The sequence below is a fragment of the Marmota flaviventris genome, chromosome 11 (genome assembly GCF_047511675.1).
Source record: "Marmota flaviventris isolate mMarFla1 chromosome 11, mMarFla1.hap1, whole genome shotgun sequence".
Lineage (NCBI taxonomy): Eukaryota > Metazoa > Chordata > Mammalia > Rodentia > Sciuridae > Marmota > Marmota flaviventris.
Window position 1 is genome coordinate 10,370,570 of NC_092508.1, and position 22,292 is coordinate 10,392,861.

The window sequence follows — 22,292 nt, forward strand, 5'->3', positions numbered from 1 at the left end:
AATGGTTGGGAGTGGGGAAAAAAAATAGGAAGGGATGCTCACCTGCTTGTTTAAAGGGAAAGAATGTAGCGATTTGAATGTGTGCTACAAGAAGATAAATGGAACCCAGAAAAAGATGTGTAAAGTAAATTTGCTACAAAGATGTCTGTGTCATATGAAATCGTGAACAACATTAGTATGATTGGTTGGAAATTTGTCATTCAAAAAAATAACATTATAATTAGCTAATTTTACCAGTATCTCAAAAGGAAATCTGAATGACATAATGAACAAATAATAAATTAGGTGTGGCTGGATTGGAAGGTCATAATTTTCCCTTTAAAATTATGTGTGAACATGGTATTCTGTTTCGAGATCGGAAACAGTGTCAATTCTATAGCCGTACTCAGCAGCCTCATCAATTTTGCCAACATTCCCTTTAACTCTTTGACTCTCAAATCCATCTCTTGTGTGAAGCATCTGTCCTGTCAGTTCTCATTGATTTTCTCTTCTTTTGATATTATCTGGTTGCCTTCTTCCAGATTTCCATTTAGTGATGTGATTGACTTGTGCTTAAAGAGTTTTCTAACAGTTACGTTCTTCACCTTTCTGAAATCCTTCATCTTCAGCAAAATTTGTCATTTCAATTAATTAGCACTTTATTTAAATAAAAGTCACCACCTCTTAAACCATCATCAGATAAGTGTTATACAATACAAAGGTACTGTTTTGACAGGTAGAAACACTCAAAGAGGGAGAGATCTTTACTGGAGACTCATTCTTATATATTTGGTCTATTAGTTAATAAAACTTGAACTTTACCTTACACAACCTTGCAACTGCAGGGCATGGTCTGTGAATAAAAAAGACATCTGACCTTTTGGGAGACAATTTGCAGTGATGAAGTTTACCAGACTTTCTTCGAGGAACAGCACTTCTGAAATCTTTTCCAGCTTCACAACATTGTCTGTACATGGGTGGATTGTCTGACTGAGCAAGGCAGCTACAGTCAGACATTTCAGATTGAATGTTTCCATCTATCAGTCAAGCTAGCATTAAAGAGGCCATCATGGTTTCAAAATACCTCACAATTATTATTCTCTTTCTGATGCGTGGGTAGTAATTTGAATAGAATATATGAAAGCACCATTTTTTTTTTCCAGGAAGATAGAGCAGACCCTCAATATATATCACTCCTCTTCTCTTTCAATGGGACCACAGTGTTGCTCAAAATCTAAAAGATAGTCAGAAGGTCAATTAGATTAAAGCCATGCAGTGATTTCCTGGCAGTGTCTGTAGTGACCAGGACCTCAGTGACATTAATGTCTATCTACTCCTTCACAATTATCGTCACTGATCCCTATAATAATTCCAAAAGCCTCCAAGGCAGGCGAGAAAGTGCTGCCACAGAAACAAGCCTCTTGATAGGGAGTAGAGGCCAAGTTCAAGACAGGTACAAGCCTTGGGAAAACAGAATTTATTTATTCATTCATTCATTCATTCATTCAGTACCCACATTGAACCTTTAGTGTATACCAGGTAAGGTACCTGTTAACTCCACTGGTGCCTGGAGTTCAGGCAATGAGGAAAAGGGGAGGAAGAAATAAGACCTGAACATTAGAGGCCAGAGTATGCTAAGCCTTGGGAACCAGTAGATGCTCATTCTAAAAATAATGTGATATCACTGAAGTTTTTCAAGTTACAGGTGCCTGGAAACCCTAATCAAAATATACACATAAAGGACAGAGCCCAATACCTAGTATATTGTAAATGCTCCATAAACAGGAGTTGTTATTGTTGCCTATTAATTATAATTATAATTACCCATAATTCAGTAGCACAACTCTTGAGGGCAAAGGAGGGGAATAGGGTGCTAAGATCACAGGATCAGCAGAAGAGGGTCACTCAAGAGTAGTGATTATCATTAAGAGGATGCTATAAAGGTTTTTGTAGTCTAGAGATAAACAGGTACCAGACACACAGAGGTTGGTCATGTGCCATGCAGACAGACAGCCACCAGGAGAATTCTCCCCTGTGATGTTTATTGAGGTATTACCATGTTCTCCAGTGTAAGTAGCAAAGAAGGTGGCACTACTGCCTTCATGCTCAAGTGTCCTGCCTGACCCTTTGTGCACTTTGTAGATAAAAACAGTCAGCCTCTCCTCTACAGTACTAGGGAGGAAAGATGGGAGAGTGGGCGAGGGAGAGGATGGCAGAGAACCAGAGCAGAAGTGTGAGTGAGAGGGCTTGAGAATGGATGGATGCTGGGAGGGGAGGAAAGCAGATCCCTTGGGTTCCTTGGGCTGCACTGTACATGCAGGTACTAAAGCTGGTAGAATTCAATAAAAAAAAAAAAAAAAAAAAAAAAAAGTTGCTCCTAACATTTGCTAAGTGTTCAATAGAGAACATTTATTTTATTTGTGTTCTTAAAATCTCTATATATACTTGTTCACCTCTGTTTCTCTCTAGGTCTCTGGGTCTGCTACTCAATTGCCCTAATAATTTTCATGATTAAAGAGTCTCCATTTCCTTCTCCAAGGTCATGCATGAATCCACATCCACTATAAAACACTGGACAGTGTCTGTAGCCCAGCTCCTCACAGCTGCTGCTATCCAGTTCTTAACTGACGAACAGCCGCTCCCTGCTCACTTTAAAAGTGGGACAGCAGGATCCGTTTCATCGGGGAGCCCCAGTGCTTCCTGGCTCAGCTTCTATGGGCACAAATCAGCTGTGCCTCCCAGAGGTCTGCCACTTCCTCGTGGCATTGGGTTTAAGAAGGTCTGAACTCCCTCTCCTTATGGATCCTACAACCTCTATGCCTTTCCTAACTTCTACTTTTCAAGATTAAGGTAATATAGCAATATATGAAATATGTGTGGCACATAATCCCTGTTTTCAGTATCAGCAATGAATAAATAATTTCATAGAATTCTTCCCACTGGGTTGATACAAAAACAATTTATGGATGCACAAGTATCATTTAGCAAAAATGACCAAACCAGTGGTCTTATTCAAACATAAACCGAGATAAAAATTACTGATAAATAATCCAGCTGAATATCTAATTGATGTGGCCAGTGACTATATTTCAAATACAAGAGACCTTTTCACAACATATTAATGCCATTAAAATATCAATGCCTATGTCATAATTAATGCCTGAAATTCACCCACATTCTCCACTGAACTCCTTAGATGCTCTCGTGCACCTATTAAAAGGATGCAGGCATGCAGGGGGCTTCCTTTTCGGGGAATCTACTTGCCCCTGACCTTATCTGTTTGGAGGTAAAGTACATAGAAGCAGAAAGCCTAAGTCTCTGAAGAGGGCTGGCTCTTGATTTATAGAGTGCAGGAGTTATTAGAGAAAGAATATGGTAGGTTACAACCAGCATCTACCAAAATCAAAAGCAAAGCATATTCCTAATAATTTGTAAGAACATTTTGTCATCTGTTGATTCCATCCTTGGGCCACCACTTGGGCCCATGAATTGTACTTCTGAAGGAATAAGAATGTCTGCAATGCTCAAATTTCATGTGATGTAGTAGGTAGGCAAGCTGTCGGTTCTGTAAAGCTGTCCACAGCACTGGCAATCCCATACACAAGGCTTTGAACTGATTACCACATACTTAAACCAGAGCACAAAGCCAGGATAACTAACATTCTGGAGCAAAATATCCTTGTTTCTGGATTGAGCCAGCTCCTTATCCTCCCACTCACCTCCACTAGAATACCAAGGTCTCACAGGTCTCACATCCTCTCCGCTGGGCTCCTGTTCAACCTTCTCTAGACTTGTTTCCCATTGCCATGTGGAGTGACCCACCCTGGGGCACTCCTACACACCAGGCCCCTTCACTTGGAATCCCCTCTTCTCTTCCTCACCTGGTTAGTCCCATCCCTCCTTAACAGTCAGATTCTCAGTGAAACCTCTCCTCTACTTTCACTAAGTCAGACTCTCCCACATCATTGAAACCCATGAGGCTGACACAGTTATCATTTAATTTTTGGCTGCTCCACACACTGAGTTTGTTGAAAACAGGACACACGTCCACCTCTGGTCACCATTGTATCTGCCGCATCTAGTATTATATTTTTCCCAATGTCTTGGAGAAACATTTATTAAATGAATAAGAGAAACTTAAATGTTATCTGTAGTCCATATCAGTATCAGCAATGAATAAATAATTTCATAGAAATTATTTATTTCTACGAGCACAGAGAACATAGATACTAATGTATTGTTTGAAAAACCAAGAGAGTCATTGTACAGAAAAGGGAAATGGGTCCAGACCACCGACGGTAAACATTTATTACCTCACACTAACACCAAGGTTTATGAATGTCAAACGAGTATACTTAAAAAACATTCATGTCCCATAGATGTATATTTGATTGGCATATAAGTCGTGCCTAACCATATAAGTCTATTTGAGTATTTCATTCAGGGGGTTCACATATATCTAGCTAAAGAACATACTGACTCATTACACTGGGGAAGAGAGACACGATGATTAAAATATTCCACATCCCCTGCTTCCAAGTTCCTAAGTCCACTGATAGCATCAGCTCAGATTCATTCAAAACACCAAACTCAAACTCGGGAGAATTCCTCTGCCCTAATCTGTAGCTTGGCCATTTTGTCTTCCCAGAGTGATGCAGGTTCTGACATTAAAGGCCTTGCTGGCAGACAAGGGTGAGGCGCGTCACCAAGGGCAAGAGAACTCCTTTTCAGCCTCCTAGCACCACACCATGTTCCTGGAGGCTGTCAACAAACAATAAATTGCTCTGGAGGGAGATTTTGAAGACATCTTTGGAGAAATAAGCTGCATAGACAGAGCCATGACGGCACAGAGGCAAAGCCTCTGGTTCCCTGTGGAGGGTAGTGGGCGTGGGGAGGAAAGGAAGCCCCTGACATCCACTGACCAAGACAGCTGTCACTTGTCCCTCTGCCGGGCTCACTTTTAGATATGCTTCTTCCTGACTCTAGGTCCACACCCCACTTTCTTAGAGCAATTTCTTTAGAAAACTTGCATTTGTATTTTATTTCTCTGACCTTTTGATATAGTCAACATTTTGAAAGCTTCTTGTAAGTTCTACAGACTTTCTTAAGGATCTGGGAACCGTCTACTTGAAGTGTAGACATCAAGGGAGACAGCAATCCTCTCTCCCAGTCTCTGTGGGAGACTAGGACCACAACCTCAGTGGGTGCCTTGTTCCACCTTGTGAAACCCCCTCCTGTCATAAGGATAGGAGAACGTTTACTGTAGATAAGTTAACAAATATTGATGACCGTGACCCTCACCCCTGCTCTCAGTAAGCTCTCCTGATCTTCAAGCTGAGTGGGTTGCAGGCTCCGTTCTGGTCTCTCTCCTCTACTGCAGTGGCCTTGAATAAATTCTTCCTTAGCTCTTTAACTGGGGCCCACTTCTTGCTCCATCCCTCAGTCTCCATGACAGGCCTCCAGTCCTGGTCTCCTCATCTATGGCTTATGAAGAAGAATTTAATTCTTGCAATGAAAATAAGAATGCAAAAAGAAAATTTTTTAAAAAGGGTGGGATGCCAGGCATATTTAGAGTCATATTGGAGGGATTTGGTAATTTGTTAAATATCTAGGGTGAGGAGGAAAGGAGTAAATGGTCAATCCAAATTTTCTGTAGTTTAGATCATTGAAGATGATTTTAATGACAGAAACTAAGCTGAAAACTCCAAGGGAAAAACTGTATCAGGTGGATGAATTTGACCTTGAGATGGATGCAGAATTTGAACTTGAGATGTAGACATCTGGGAGGCTTCTGGGCCTTGCAGTCCGAAGCTCAGGAAGGAGAATTTGAATCTCGGCTGAGAGTTTCAGAAGGATGCGAATGGCTGTCCTTTTCCCACTCCTAGTTCTATTCTTACTGAATTTTCAATCTTTTTATATTTTTAAAAATTTTCTTTTGGGCCCAGGTTCACTCTGTGGAATTGGCAGTGGGGTTCAGCCTCTCAGACTCTGACCTTTCACGTCAGCTGTTTCTTAAAACTTGCCTCTCATTCTTTCCACTTCTGTGCACTTTAACCACCTCCAGACTGGTGCTGGGTGCGACTGGTCTCTCAGTCCTACTCTCCGGAATAAAATCACACAGTGCTCAAAAGACAGAAGTGAACCCCATCACAGCGGTCTGACATCTGTATGTTTTACCTTCACTCATCCCGCTGAGGTCTGAAAAGGAGATGAAAGTGAAGAATGTCATTAGTGGACAGTTTAGACAATAAATAGGAGTGGTTTGAATGGACGGCCAGCACTGAACAGCAGCACTGACTAAATTCACTGGGTAATTGCCCGATCTCCCTGTTGCTTTAGCACAGCTACGGAAGAAATGAGTCTGTGCGGGATGTCCACTCTGCTGCACGTGTCCTGACCTTTTTGCAAGCAGATCAGTCATCGTTAGCTCCACTCAGCTTGACGTGCTGTTGTGTTCCTGGCATTTCCACCTCAGTCTTGCACGTTCTGCAGCAGGCTGGAGGCTGTGGCAAAGACAAATAAATAAATAACCAACACTGTGGAAAACAGAATGCCTCATTTACCTGGTGACTTTCTTTTCTCTTTAAAAATCAGAATTACTCAACCTAGAAAAGGCAACCACTGCCCTTCTGTGACCACTTAAATAGCATCTCTGTGTTTATTTCTGAGACACTCCAGCGAAGGCATTCTGAGCAACGGTAAAACCATTGGGTTCATGCACTGTCCCCTAGTTCTACTCCACTGCTTTCATCCCAAAATGACACCTCTCCCAACGGGCACTGCTAGGCCAGGGTGGGAAAGCAAAAAAAAGTAACTAAGTACCTGCACGAAGTTAAATGAAGTCAAAGCCCTCTGAAAGCAGTTTTAATAATAATAATAAAAAAAAACTGGAGAAGGAGAATAATGAGAATAACAGGTGTTCTATTACTAATTATCCAGCTGCTTAATTCTGCTCCCACCAGTTGCATCCTGCTTTGTGTGAGGCTGTGAGTGGAAAACCCTAAAATATTCAGATACACTTTCTGTGTCAGGTTTTCTACATGTTTTCTTCCCCGTGATATCCAACACAGCTCTTTGGGACCATTCAATGCACTTTTGGGCTGTATGATACACAGTGCTTTCTAATGGAAAAATTCCAAGGCATGGGATTGGAAGACATGGGTTTTAAATCATGTTCTGTGCCATACTATGTGACTTTAGCAAAATTATTTAACTACCCTGAATGTGTTTCTGAATAGTTCCTGACCTAGTCCTCATTATTCATGTGTAGGGAGAACTAGACAACCCACGTGAAAATACTTACCTTGTAAGAGTAATATCAAAGGTTATTTTCCTTATCTTTGTCCTGTTTTACCATGTGGCTTTTTTTGTCTGTCTCATCCAATACAACATAAACTCACAGAGCTGGGTTTTGTCTGCACATTCACTGCAGTATCTTGAGTAACTTGCAGTGTTTGAGGTTCAGTAGTCATTTGTAGAGGATTAAAAGAATGAGTGTGCACACAGATTTCTACCTAGTTTTATGATCACTTGGAAGGATTATGATCTTTCTGCCTATTATGCTTATAAACTGGCTAATGGGAGCTGTTAACAAACTATTAGAAAGGAATCTCATTTTGATCTCATATTTCAGGAAAGATCTAATGCTTGTGTAGTTTCTAGAAAACTTTACTTCAAAAAATGAAAAACTCAGAAGTAAATCTGAACCCATGACAAGGTCTAGGACATGTTACCATGACTATTTGTTGAAGCAATAGAGAATTCCGCCATCCAAGCAATCATGTGATAGTCATCAGGAATACTAATATACATGAAGCTTCCTCCTGGCTCCTGGATTAGTCAGTTTTCAGTTATGCTAACTAATAACTGAGATAATCAATTTTATTGTGGAGAAGAAGTTTATTTTGGCTCACAGTTTTAAAGGCTTTAATCATGATTAGTTGGCAATGTGGCTCTGAGCTTATGGTAGCACGTCATGGTAGGACCATGTGGCAGAGCAAAACTGCTCACCTCAGGCCCGAAGGGAAGAAGAAGAAGAAGAGACCAGGTTCCCATAACCCACTTCAAGGACACATCCCCATTGATCTAAAGACCTCCCAGGAGGTGCCCCCTCTAAAGCCCCTCCACTTCCCAACAGCACCATTCTGAGGACCAAACCTTTAATGGCTTGGGCCTTTGGGGACACCTCAGATCCAAACTCTACCAGCTCTTGTTTCTAGCTCTGTCACAACTGGCATGTCATTGCATTTGACACACTTATGTCAGATTCCTTGGGAAACGGTAATGTAAACACGACAAAAGTAAATATATAAGTGAGTAATCTTATCTCACAGTAGGTTTTGTTCTCTGGGTTGACACATCTTGGCTTAACTAATCCTTCAGAAGGGAAGACATTCTAACCACAACTCTCTTCTATATGGGACACAATCTGTTCTGCTCTGCCTAGGAACTGGCTCATAGATGGTGACCTGCTGAGTGTCCTCCCTGAGCACCCATTAACAATGGCTCCTTAACACTGGACTTTTTTTTTTCTTTTTTGCCCCCTTCTCCTGTGCCACATGGAAGCTCTGTCACCTGTTTGCAGCTATAATTTGCAAAAAAAAAAAAAAAAAAAAAAGGAAACAGGTTTTCTCTCAGAAATATGTTCACAACACCCCTAACATTTGATAAATAAGAAAACAACAGTTTTAAGGACTAAGCCCCAAAGTCTCTGCATAATTGCTCTGGCTGGATATGCTCACTTTCTGCCCTGGGTTCACTTTCTCAGTGGCATCTAATGAGGCAGCGGTGAAGGCTGCTATGCCAACGGCTGAGCTTTCCTGATAATGAGGGGATACATTCATCTGCCCGACCTCTGCAAAATCTGTGCCCGCTTCCCCTGGAAAGGATGAGATTCAGTTTCCAAGAACAAACCAAAGTTCCTTGAACCTTGGCTCATTGGGAATTTTGGAGTTATGAAACCCGAAATGCATATTTATATCATATTCATTGGATGGTCTTTTTAGTGAGCAACCTTCTTTTGTTGTTTTGATTCAAATGGGGCCTCATACCTGAAGCACCTATTAGTAAAAGCTGTCCTTGAGTTGTAACTTTCTAAGAATTGGTGTTCCACTTACTTTATTCTCATTATCTACCTTCAGAAAGCAAAGGGTTCTTACTCCACCAAGTTTTATCTCGGAAGTGACTACTGGTGGGTGAATGGAAAGCATATTTCTTGCTAACCTTCAGACACAAATGCTGGTCCCATTTTCTGAACCTTGATTCCATCTTCTGAAAGAAAATGGATTGGGTTATGAACAAAATAAGAAAGTCGTGTCAGCAATGCGACAGTAATTGAGATAAAAATGTTTGAAAAAATGCAATCAGATTTTTCAGAAAGAAAAATTAAAACTGCACACATGATAGAATATTGTTATATTGAATTTATAAGACGAAATTAAGACTTAATAAGATTATCAATAACTCACAAATGCCTGGTACCTGGGAAATACACTTGTATTCTGGAATTAATTTAAAAATAAATAAATGAGAAAGAGGAAAAAAAGTTGTTATACTATCTTTAAAAACATGTTTTTTAGGTGGGTTGAATAATGCTTTAAATAGGTGATTGGCTTTAAAATGGTTCATTTACAAATTGTACAAAGATATAATTTTGTCAGTAATATTGATTATCGCAAAACCTGAAGTACTGCCCAAATGAAAATTTTATTATTATTTTTAACTAAAATTTTTCCTTCAGATATAAAATACTTGGACAAATACTGTAAAATGTGCCTAGTTATCTTGTGAGAATATTTTAAATGTTGACTTGGCTCACATGCTTTTTTTCATGAAGTAGAAAATGAATGTAGAATACTTTTCCCTTTGTAAGCTCAGTGCTTAGAGTTTAGGATTTGAAATGGTGATTTAAATTTTGTCTTCTTATTAGTGATTTAAATGATTTCCTTCCTTTTAGTTGAATGAATTATTGTGAGAAAAGAGAAGGGAGATGTTAATTCTTTCCTTTATTTCTGAATCTCATTCTAAAACCTGATCATTTTTAAGTTGCTTTTTTTTTTTTTAACTGAATTTGACTGAAGGGTCATGAAAAGATTGATCATTCTACTTCCCTCTCTAACATATTGGATTGTGCTACTCAACCTCCATCAAGGTAAAAGCGCTTTGTGGTGAAAGCAATTTAGACCTGGCCGAGAGGCAGCACACATCCAATCTGCAGTCTGAATTTAAGCCACTCACCTGAGCTCTTTCTGAAAAATTAAAACTGTACACACAACGATAGACTACTATTATATTGAATTTTTAACATGAAATTAATACTTAATAAGGTTATCAATAACTCGGAAATACCTGAGCATTTTGATGTATTGTATCGGGATAAACTTCCTCTGAAGCATGTTGCTTTCCAGAAACAGATTGCGCACTAAGTGTATACGAAGACTGCATTTGTTTAAACTAAAAATCAGGACACCTACTGTGTCAAATATTTGTTTTTGATATTCATAAAATGATTTTCAATCAGGTCTGCTATGAAAACTGTAAGCTTCATGGTCATCTTAATTAGGATCTACATTTAAAAAATGAAGATGTTTTATTGAATTTCTAAGGGGTGACCTACAGGTTGAGCATCCCTAACTCAAATACCTGTTAATCCAAAATAGTTTGAAATCCCATATTTTCTGAGCACTAGAATGACACCCAAGTAGAAAACTCAACACCTGACTGCATGTGCCAGTTGGCAGTAAGATCTACCTTTGGGCTGTGTATATACAAAACAAAGGAATTTTATGTTTAGACCTGGGTTCTACTCCCAAGATATCTCAACATGCATATGCAATTATTCCAAGCTCTGAAAACATCTAAGAGTCAGAACTTTTCCAGTGCTGAGGTTTCTGGTAAGGGATGCTCCACCTGTACAGTAATTACTGTTACTGTTGTTTTCACTACTGCTCATTGCTATAGCTCAAAATGATCACATAACCATGTATCTCTAGGCAAAATAATTGTCTAATTCCTTGACAATCCAACTACTTCTAATTCTTTATGAAAAGCTGATCAGGCAATAAGCTTGTTCTTCTAGTAGGGTCTTCTCTGCTCACAAATATTGGTAGATGTCCCTCATCCTCCCATGTTTTCTCAGCCTTCAAAGCCTTGGTACTGTTGTCCTTTCTGTGTGTGACTCTTCCAAACAGCTTCAGGTAAATTCTAAATGCTGGTGAGTTTTAGCTCTAGTAGTGTAACAAAGTTATTTATCAATCCTCTTGATGAAAGTGATTAAAATGGGTAATAAAATATTTTCAAACATACTAAAATACTTAAAGAATAGATAAGATAATAAGGAATTACCAGCTAAACATCATCATACCACCAATGATAATAGAAAATTGTTAATAGCAGTTGGTTAAAAAAAAGACACAAACCATCAAAAATAATAATCACACTGATTCCTGGTATCACAAAAGCAATGAGAGGCTACCAGGGATGAGGAAGCAGCATCTTCAATGAGTCAAAGGAAAAAAATCTCCAGTTTGGAATTCTATATTCAGTGTAAATATCTTATGAGGATAAATACATATTCATACAAACACCAAGAGCATTACTTCTCATTACATAAAATTATAGGAGATTTACTCCATGCAGAAGAAAGGCAGTCCCAGATGTGAGGTCTGCAGTATGGAAAAAATAAAATGTAAAAAATGTTTTAAATATTTAGTAAATCTAAATAAGTATTGGCTGTATAAACAATATTAATAATGCCCCATGGTGTCAAGAAAAATTAAATATAAGACAATATTTGTATTCATCCAACAAAATTGATAATATTTTTATTCATCCAACAAAATTGCCTCAAAATTAAGTCAGTGAAAATGGACAAAGAAAAATTATCCCCCCCGAAAAAAAATTCAATATGGATTTAGAATTATTTGAACATCAAAACCAATATATTTTAATAAACATATATTGGATAATACAACCCCAAACTGCCAAATGCATACAATGTTTACAGAAATTGACCATCTATACTGGGTTATAAAGGAATTTTATACAAAGACCAAACATGAATGGCATGCAAAACATGTTACATGAGCACAAAGCAATTCAACCAGAAATCATCAATGTAAACATAAATTAAAATTTTTCATATAAATAAAAATTAAAATGCAATTTCAAATGTACATGTACCTGCATATCTATAATACAATTTATAAAATAGTTATAATCTATGGGTAATAAAAATTGGCACATTTCAAAACATAGAATCCAGATGAAAGCACTATATGATAAAAACATAAATGGATGCATTTTTTAAAATAGGCTAAACATGGTACAGTAAACATTAGAAAAAAACAAAATAACTCTAAAGAAGGTGAGAAAAAGAAATAATAATAAGGCCAGAAATTAATAAATTAGAGAGTAAATATAGACCAAAGAGGACAAACTAATCAAAGATTCGTCCTTAGAAAAGCAAATCAAGTTATCCCTGAGATATTTAATTTGATAGAACAAAAACACAATTGTAGGAATGACAAAAAATGAAGACTACTACAGATACCTGAGACAAAAATTACAAAAAATATTTAATAAAACAGGTAATTTCAAGTAAAACCATAACTTACCTAAATAACCCAAGAAGAAATGGAAGCCATGAATGGTGTATAAGGATTAAAGATTTAGCCAGGCATGGTGGTGGTGCACACCTCTTATCCTGGTAGCTCTGGAGGCTAAGGCAAGAAGATGGCAGTTTTGAAACCAGCCTCAGCAACTCAGGGAGGCTGTAAGCAACCTAGTGAGACTCAGTCTCAAAGGCAATATCGCTCAATGGTTAGGGGTCCTTAGATTTAATCCCTGGTACCAAAAAAAAAAAAAAAAAAAATCAAAGATTTGATTATTTGATTGTAAACTTTCCCTCAAAAAAAAAAAAAATGCTGTACTCCCAGATAGTTCTACTAGAGAGTTGAGCCCATGATTCAGTATGTTTCAATAAAACAGATAATTCCAATAGAATGCAAACTCATATGGAAAATAAAAGAAGATAAACACCTCTAAGCCTGGCTTAATGAAATCAATTATTATGATAAACAATATTAATAATCTAAAGGAGAAAAATCATCTGATTATCTTGAGAAATCCAGAAAGGCACTGGATAAAATATAATATTCTATCATAAGTAATAGAATAAAAGTACTATAAAAAATGTTTTAAGTAGAAATAGACAAGGACTTCCTTAATTTAGTTAACAGTATCTACAAACAAACAAAAATACTACAGCAAACATAGTACATAGTGGTATAAATTTAAGGATTTTTACATTAATGTATTTATTCAACATTTCCTGAATATTCCAGCTACCACAGTAAAGCAATAACAAGAACAAAAAGTGTATATGTATATAGAAGAAACTAAAGCTGTCAGCATTTGCAATTCATTTCATTGTGTACCTAGAAATACAAAATAATCTGCAGATAAATCATTTATTCATTTAATAAATGAATTTAGCACATTGGCTGAATATAAATCAAACACTTTGATAAACTATAGTTTCATATGAGTCACAAACAAAAAATGAAACTTGAAAAGGAAAAACGTTTACAATGCTACAAATAAATGATCACTTTCTAGGAATAAACGTGCAATACCTTTCAGAAGAATTATAGACCTGAGTGGCTTCGATTGAAGCTCTCATGTGACTCCGTGACTCCGTGGTTGCTCATTCATATCTGTTGCTACCACCCCTTTCCTACACCTGGTATTTTCTGCTTTGATGGCTCGAACAATTTCCTACCTTATTTCTTCTCTGTTATCTTCATTCAGACAGCAAAATGGCTACTGGGCAATGAGATGTGAAGATTGTTTCACTGCTTCCTTTTTACTCTTTGCTTATAAATTGATGATGATGATGATAAATGGATAAATAAATAGATAGACCTATAGATAGTATTCTTTTTCATACTTATAGTAATATTACAACTTCTGAGATTTGAAGTGATATACTATTGATTTGCACTGAAAAGGGAATTATTAATATGACTTGGATGCATACATGGGGTAGAAATCTTATTTGCAAAGCCTTCAAAGAAGCTGGATCTGTTGCCTAGTTATTCCCTTTTAAAACATTAAGCCTGAGAAACACAAAAGTGTGTTTCTCGCTTGCAGATATGCATGCGACAGGTCAAATTCTTATCTGCAAAATGTAAATTGCCTTTTGATGCATTAAAGATGTGAAGCTCAATCATAAACATAAATTCAGCATGACCCAAGATAGATACCACTGAAAAACATCTGTAATCTTGGAACCCTTTTCTGAGTTAAAAAATTAAAATACTATTGTTGCAAACTCATGATTTAGCTACTTTTGTGCTTTTTTAAAAGACAGCCGACTGTGAATCTGTGTCATTCCTCTTAAATGATACTAAAACTGCTGTTTCTTTTTTCCCCCACCCTCTCCTCTCTTGCTTCCTCTCCAAATCTGCTGGTGTTTTAACTCCTTTATGGTGGGTGTGGTCCTCTCCATCAGCCATGTGGGTAGTTGAACCAAACTCTCCTATCTGCCTCTCTGCTGCCCTGCCTGCCAAGAGACACTCGCAGGAATCCAGGTTGGTTGCGGGGCGTGGGGTCCAGGGGATTAAAAATCCAAGTTGTGATCAGGGCATCCCCTTTCCTTCCAGCATCCTGTGAGCCTCCCGGGTGCTCACCCTGAGGCTTTGACCTTGACCTCACAGGTTTCCTGGTATACAGTACTTTTGCACCTGACCTCTTCTTCACTGGAACATTTCACCCCTTCTGTGCCCATCCCTTCAGGACCCTGCTACCCTCCCTATCTCGAATGACTGCAAGACAAAAATACAGTTTTAAGCATCAAGGTGGACAGGTGGCAGAAATTTATACTCAGACAGAGCTTCCCTCATGTCTCAAATCATAAAAGAAATATAATTTTCTATTTCATTTTTATGTAACCCCAGGCCTGATGATGTTTGGTAATACCCCCCCACACACACCATGACCCCAAAATAGCCCTCTTCTCTCAACAGGAGTAGACATAAACCAGGTGCAGCCATGGAGGGATCTTATACCAACACTCACTCTGGCCTGCATTGTTCTCTATAGACCTGAGTGTCCAAATCCTGTGGAAGGGCCCACAGGAAAAACAGTTCACAGCATGTAACAAAAGCATGAAGTCAGCAGACCATCTGGGAAAGGGCACAGGCAGGGGGCAGGCCCATCTCCGTTTAGACTCCAAAGAAGCGTCTTGATAAACTGTTACTTTGAGAGGGTGCCAAGCCTTCAGTCTTCTTATGCCTATAATAAGCTAAGGGCACCTGCCCCGCCATGATGCTGGGAGAATTTGAAGCAACCAATGTAAGATCCTGTCACAATGACTGGAAGAAAGCAGGTGCTCGATTAACTGTGTTTATTACTATTTACTGAGATTCGGCAACAAGGAATCTTGTGAAGTAGATATTATCTACTAATTGTACTTATGTAACAGATGAGGAAACCAGATCTCAGAAAGATTAAGTAACTTTCCTAAGGCCAAACTGATGAAAATGACAGAGTTGGGACCCCAATTCAAGTCTTTTATTTCTAGTACACAGTGGTATTTTCACTATACCACATGGAAGAAGAAGGGTTGAAATTTGACATATTTAAGTCAACTGATAATCTTCTCCTGGGTTTAATGTATAGGTGTTGTTATACATCATAGCTTCCTTCATTCTACTGATTTCAAATATTGCAATTATAATTTACACAAACTTTATAATGATTTTTAAAAGCAGGAAGATTCCATTTCTGGCATATATTGTTTCCATCTACCTGATATCTCTGATAGGTTCCCTAAAACTTGTATCTCAGAACTAGAGACCCTCACATCCTAAAGTGGGAAATCGAAATTAAAAGATGATCTTTATTTTTACATGGCTTACTTAAAGAAAAGTCACAAGATTGTTTAAAGTGAGGTCATTATTGTCCCAACCACATTTATGGAGAACTGACCAGTTGGCAAACATTGTGTGCTTTCTTTCAAAATGCAACATTTAAAAATGCAATATTTAAAAATATTCTGAGAACAAAACTAACTCATGGAATAGTTAATATAATTCTAAAAATTTGAGGGTGATTTGAGGAGGGTCAAATAAGCAGAGCATAGAGGATTTCTAGAGTAATGAGAATACCCTGTAGATACTATAATAATATATACATGTCATTCATTATTTATTTCTCTAATCCCATAGAACATACAGCACAAAAGTGAACCTTGGTGCAGACTGAGGATATTGGGTGATTACCATCTTCAGTGTGTGGTTTACCAAAGCAAATAAGTGCAGCTCTCCCTGGCGAAATGTTGGCGACAGGGAGGCCGTGTGGGGGCTGAGGCATGGCCAACAGGGGACCTTTCTGTACATTCATCTTAAATTTCCTGTGAACCTAAAACTGCTCTAAAAAAATAAAGCCCCCTCCCCCCAAAAAAAAGGCAAAAACAAGAAAATCCAGGAAGGAAAATCTGAGATTAAAAATATGTCCCAGATGTTTTATCTGGGGTCACATAATCAAATATTTTCCAGGCCAATACTTACAATGAAAACGAGGGCAGCAGACTCTGAAGGCATGCTTTAGAGAGGTCCCAAGTTCACTAATTACTGCCCAGTGCAGCCTGATTTACTGTTTGTTCCAGAGAAGACAGAAACGTGGTCTTTTGCGGGGGATACATTCTTCCACTTTCCAAGTGTTGGCAGCTAAATTAAAATATTTTAATACTGTGCAGGCCGATATGGCTCTCAGTTTGTGAGTCCTCTTATATTCTCATTGCTGTGCTTTTGATATAAAACTATCTCTATTTTAAGCTTATTCGATTTTTATTTATAATGTTTGACATTTAACAAGCTGCACTTTTTAAAGTCATAAAATGAAAATGCATTGATTTTCATTTAAATAAGGAACTGAGTTACTTGCACCATGTGGAAATAATCTACAACTGTAATAATAACAACTCCAAGTTCATTTTGCAGAGTTGATCATTAAATCTTAATATATATGCCAAAATGCCTGCTAGCAGGAATTACCTGGCCAAGGTTATCCCCCAAACCTTACCTAAGGACTGTTCTTCAGGCCCACCCATTCCAACATGCTGAGATTGTTTTAGTATTTCTTCAAAATCATCCTCCTGGCTTGGATATTTTTTAAAAAATACTCTAATGTACCCAATAAAGAGCTCAATAAAATTCTTGAGTCCATTAAAATTGTTAAGGAAAAATGAAGCCATTCGTTTTGGCCATTCTTACGCATCAGGAGGTGCTCCTTCTCAGGGGACATGTATTCATGGAATGATAATATCCTTTAATACTGTGCCAGAAAGTTTGGCTGGCAGCCTCCAAGAGCCTCGGCTCCTGATCTAAGTCTCATTACCCAGAGCTGGTGAGGTACTGCACAGGGTAGTCCCAGGTGAATTCATTTCATCAATTATCTACAGAGTTACAAAATCCTTCAAAAGTCACACCCCAGAAACATAAAGGAGGCAAGGCATAGCTCACAGGCAACTGCAAATGTTTTTCTCAGACAGGTGAAGCTTGTGTTATGAAGGGTGCTTCCAGTTTAAGGTAACATCTGCTGGCTTATCCAGTCACATTGGTCCACTTTGACTGTGCTGGCTGAAATGTCTGTCACCTCCGTAGGACCCGTGAGAAGTCCTCGCTAAAGCAATCCCATATATGTGAGGGTTACCAACTTCATGTGATTTGAAAGGAAAAAGTTATTTACTAACCAGAGAAATTCCTTAGAGCTGTAAACACGATAGAATTTTGCATTTCTTAATTTGTTCATAACCACCAAATTTCCAAAGGTCTTTCTATCACCCATTTAAAAATAGAAAATATTATCTGGCCACAAAAATAATATATACAAAATGCACAGGAACTGCAAAAAGGAACAAGAAAGAAAATATCACAAATAACCCCATCACCCTAAGGTGACCAGTGTTAATATTTTCATGTTTTCGTGAGTATGAAACTTTGTATGACCAATGCTTTAATTAACTCATTGACTCAAGAAATGTTTACTGAGCTCTTACTATATATACTCCTACTATGCTGAGCTCCTATTATGCCATATTCCTGGAATGGGAATATATCATTAAACCCAGCATAGATAGCTACATTCATGGAGTTTATAACCTGTAAGCAGTGAGGGCAGGGGGGGAGAGGAAGGTAATAAATAATAGATGCAGGAAGTTAATACATTCTATGAAATGTTAGAACATCATAGGGATACTGAGAAAATAGAGCAGGGTAGGAGATGTTAGGAATCCAGAGACAGGGAGGTCTAGAGGGCAATTGCAGAAACTGTAGTCAGGGGAAGAAGTGTCACTGAAGAGGTGGCATTTGAGAGACCTGCAGATCTCCAGCAAAGCAGGTTCCAGCTGGGACAACACCTTATGAAGCTCCAAACCATAGCCATGCCTGGTCTGTTCTAGGAAAGCAAAAGCAAAGGGTGGCCAGAGTGAAGAGAGAGGGAGGCGGAATGCAGAGGGGAGTGAGTGTCAGAGACAACAGGGAGTCCAGGCAGATGAGCTCTACACTGTGCTTCTCAAGGGCTTACAACTTTGCTGGCCTGAAATGGTGCACTATTACAAGTTTTCAGCACAGAATGACTGGATCAGCCCTTTTATGTGAGAAGCTGTCGCCTATGTTGATAGCTACGCATTGTAATATTTTGTATTCAACTGTTTTCAGTTAACAGGGGTATGGTGTCCCTGATGTATTTTTGGGTGAAGGGGAGTCATCTTCATATCTGCATACTAACTCCATCCATGGACACATTGATGAACATATAGTTTTCAGGGTGCTTTTCAATTAATAATAACAATGCACATGTCTTTATTTTTGTTTCTATCCTTTGAATAGAATCCCATTAAAAGGCATTGATGGGTAACAGGCTTATGCAGCTGAGAGCCTTAAAAAGCCTGTCCAGATGATTCCCCAGAAAAGCCATGGATTTACACTCCAAGAAGCAACATATGAAAAGTGCATTATTTTTGCCAACAGAATACTATAACATTTGAGAGATCAACAAAATGCATTCCTTCACTTAATTATCCAAAAATTTTTAAAATCCACACTCTACATGGAAATCACCAGACACATCAGAAGGGTGCTTGCCTGTGTTCTTAACAAGCACATCTCTTACCTCTGCTTTTTTAAAAGCTGGGCTCCCATCCTGTCTCTTCCCCCCCAGGCGCTTTCCTCTGTTCTGTTCTGTGATGTTTTACTTGTAAGTGAAGCAGAGCCCCACAGAAGCCTGACTTCCAGGATCTCTGGAAGAAAGGATTTGCCAGGCAATTAGGAAGGCAAAAAGAAACACAGAAGAAGAAAGAAATAGAAGATGCCCCCAAATAATTTTTTATCTATTTATTGGAGTAATCTAACTAAATTGTTGCTAATTAAAGTAGCATTTTAGCAGTACAACTACTTTCCCCTAGAAACGGTTTCAATCCAGGTTTTCACCAACGCCAAATTAATCTTGTGTAGACTTTGGAGCTTTTCTTTAATCATCTTGATATTTTCCCATGTGAATGGATATAAAACCATGTTCCTAAAACAATCTTAGACTCATTGAATGGATTTCTTTTATTGTGTTCTGTTGGACTTCAAAAAGTCTTTGGTATTCTTTATTTTATAACTTCATAATCGTCAAGTGCCAGAATAAGTACAGAAATTTTTAGAGCATACTTTTTTCGGAACCCAGGTCTGAGTAAGGAGAAGAGAAATATCACTAGGATAAGTATTCATGCTTATGCATCAAAAAGCTTGTATGCATTCCATTTAACTTCTCAAAATGTGTTGAAACCTAATAAGGGGACCCTTAGAAGTAAATAAGTATACAGGGCTTAATAAATTAAATGTAAAGGAGAAACTACTTTTTCTCAGTTTAATATGGACTGCTTTCTTGGGTACTGGGCTACTGCTGTTTGGGAAATGCCATGTAACCACTAGGACAGTCCTTGACAGAGCCCCTATTATCACTAGCATTTTATAGTTGAGGAAACTAACACTTAAGTAACAAGTCCAATTTCACATATAGTAAGTAGCAAAAAGGAAACTTGAGCCTAGTTTTCTTAAATGCCAAAGCACTGGAAACATTTGAACTCATTTAGATGGAGTGGTTATAGAAGCAAAGAATTAGAAGGAATACTGGAGGTCACAGAGGAAAATAACATGGTATAGTGTGAGCAGCAGATCCAATCTCTCTGTTAATTTGGCTGTAGTCTAACCTTGGATTATTTGTTAACCTCATGACTACTTCTCATCTATAAAGTTTGCACAATTAATGAGTAGGTAAACCATACCATACAGTGCAAAGATGCACCAAATGATGATAATCGCTAGTGGAAGTGATGTGGAGAATTATATCACAGAGTGAGCCACCTGCCCACATGGGTTGGTAGAAGAGCAAAAACAGAAGGGAGATGAGGGGTAACTCTAGCACTTATTCTAAGTGTATCTGAACTAAAGTCTGATACAGCTGAATGCAGTGACAAACACAATATGTTTTGACCACAAAAAAATATACCACTGCAACTCTTTAAAAATAAAGAACTTTAGGGATACATATTTCTGAAGAAAGCATCTAATGATATTAACATATTAATACATATTCATGAAAAATTAAGTGAGCAAACAATTATGTGTATTTGCTATCTTACATTAAAATAATACTTTCACACTAGCCATGAATAGGACACGTGTTTTGAAAAATTTCCCTATAGTCCTCATTAACAAAAGGAAGAACAAACAGCTAAGCCATCATGCTCTCTGGCTTAATCTTTTTTTCTGAACAAGTGGATATAGCATCAAAATTACTTTGGGGGATCTTGGTGAAGACTAAGACAGTAGGACAGCTTTCTAAGATAAAAGTTAATAATCTATGTAGTAGTGATTTTACCCAACATAACATCATCTGCCGTCACCTCCTTTCTAGAGGCAATGCATGAGTATATTGCAATATATGCACAGTATCTGACATATATAAAATTGTGTAATGAATGTTATATTATGTACACAATCACCAATAACATTTATGTTTGAAAGTGCAGCCTTTTTCTTAAATTAGGGAGTTTACTACTTGACTGGTTTTTTCTATTGTAATCTAGTTATTTCCATAGTATCTGTTTAAGATGTGGTTTCACATTTCACTGGCTATATCTGATAGATCTAGAGTTGCCTAATAAAAAAGCTTTAATTAAACAATACTCAAGATCATTTTCAGTATAAAAAAAAATTCAGCACAGCTAGTGTCGAAAATAGGAAATATACCAAATAGGAAATATACCAGCTGTTGGTGTTTACAAACCATATCCCAAATGAAGTAACAATGAACTATTATGACTTTGTTTTGCATCTTTTTTTAGTAGGTTGAATTATAATATAGCTGATTTGAGATCATGTGTTCTGCTAAGAATGACTGCTGTCTTTATGACTAATGGTGAATGAACTGTTTATATTTTTTATTGTCATTTACAAACATTTCACAAACTTAGGTCTGCAACTGATTAGGTCTGCAACTTAGGTCATTACTGATCTGAGGACAGAACTGATAGCAATTTTGTCAATTATCTTTTCTTATAAAGGAATATTCATCATTAATAGATTATATACATAATTTTGTTATATTGTTTCAATGTCCTTTCTTTGAAGCTTTATGGTAAAAGCAGACAGAGTAATGTGTTTTGTTATCAGTTGCTTTTTAAAGCTTTATTTGAGAAAATAAAAGGCTGGCCACTTCATAATATTGCTATTATTGTTATTTTTATTTTGCTGGTGTAAGAGAGCAAAAGTCTGGAATTATTCTACAGTTACTCAGCCACCTTTAAATATTGAATCAGGGTATATAATGATGGTTTCTAAATACTTTCAAGGTTTGACTAGTTGTTCTCCCTGATACATTTACTAAAACCCTACAAAATTAATACAAACTTTGTAAGTCTTTCAGCCAGCAATAAGTTGGTAACAAATTTAATTTGCATGAATGACATGTCATCTCTGACCCAGAAAAGAAAGGTCTGAATAAGGAAGCAAAAGAATAAAAATTAAAAGTAAAGGACATATAAACTTCTTGCCTGGGAGATATTTGAAACCAGAAAAGTACACAGTGTAAAAATCAAAATTTTGCACCAGATCTTGTTAACAATGACAAGACAGATTTCATGCAAGCTCCTATGACAGAGAGACAGACATCAGTGTAGAACTAAGCTCCACTCCACAGAACATGGGCAAGTGGGCTTTACAGCCTACAGGCAGACTGAGAGGGTCGGCAGATTAAAAAAA

The 22,292-nt window shown here is 37.7% G+C and overlaps 1 protein-coding gene across 1 annotated transcript in view; it reads left to right on the top strand.

The window, feature by feature from the left end:
- The window catches only part of Sphkap (SPHK1 interactor, AKAP domain containing), a 151,162-nt gene that overhangs the window by 10,759 nt on the left and 118,111 nt on the right, over positions 1–22,292 (top strand). The gene's annotated exons all lie outside the window — the stretch shown is intronic.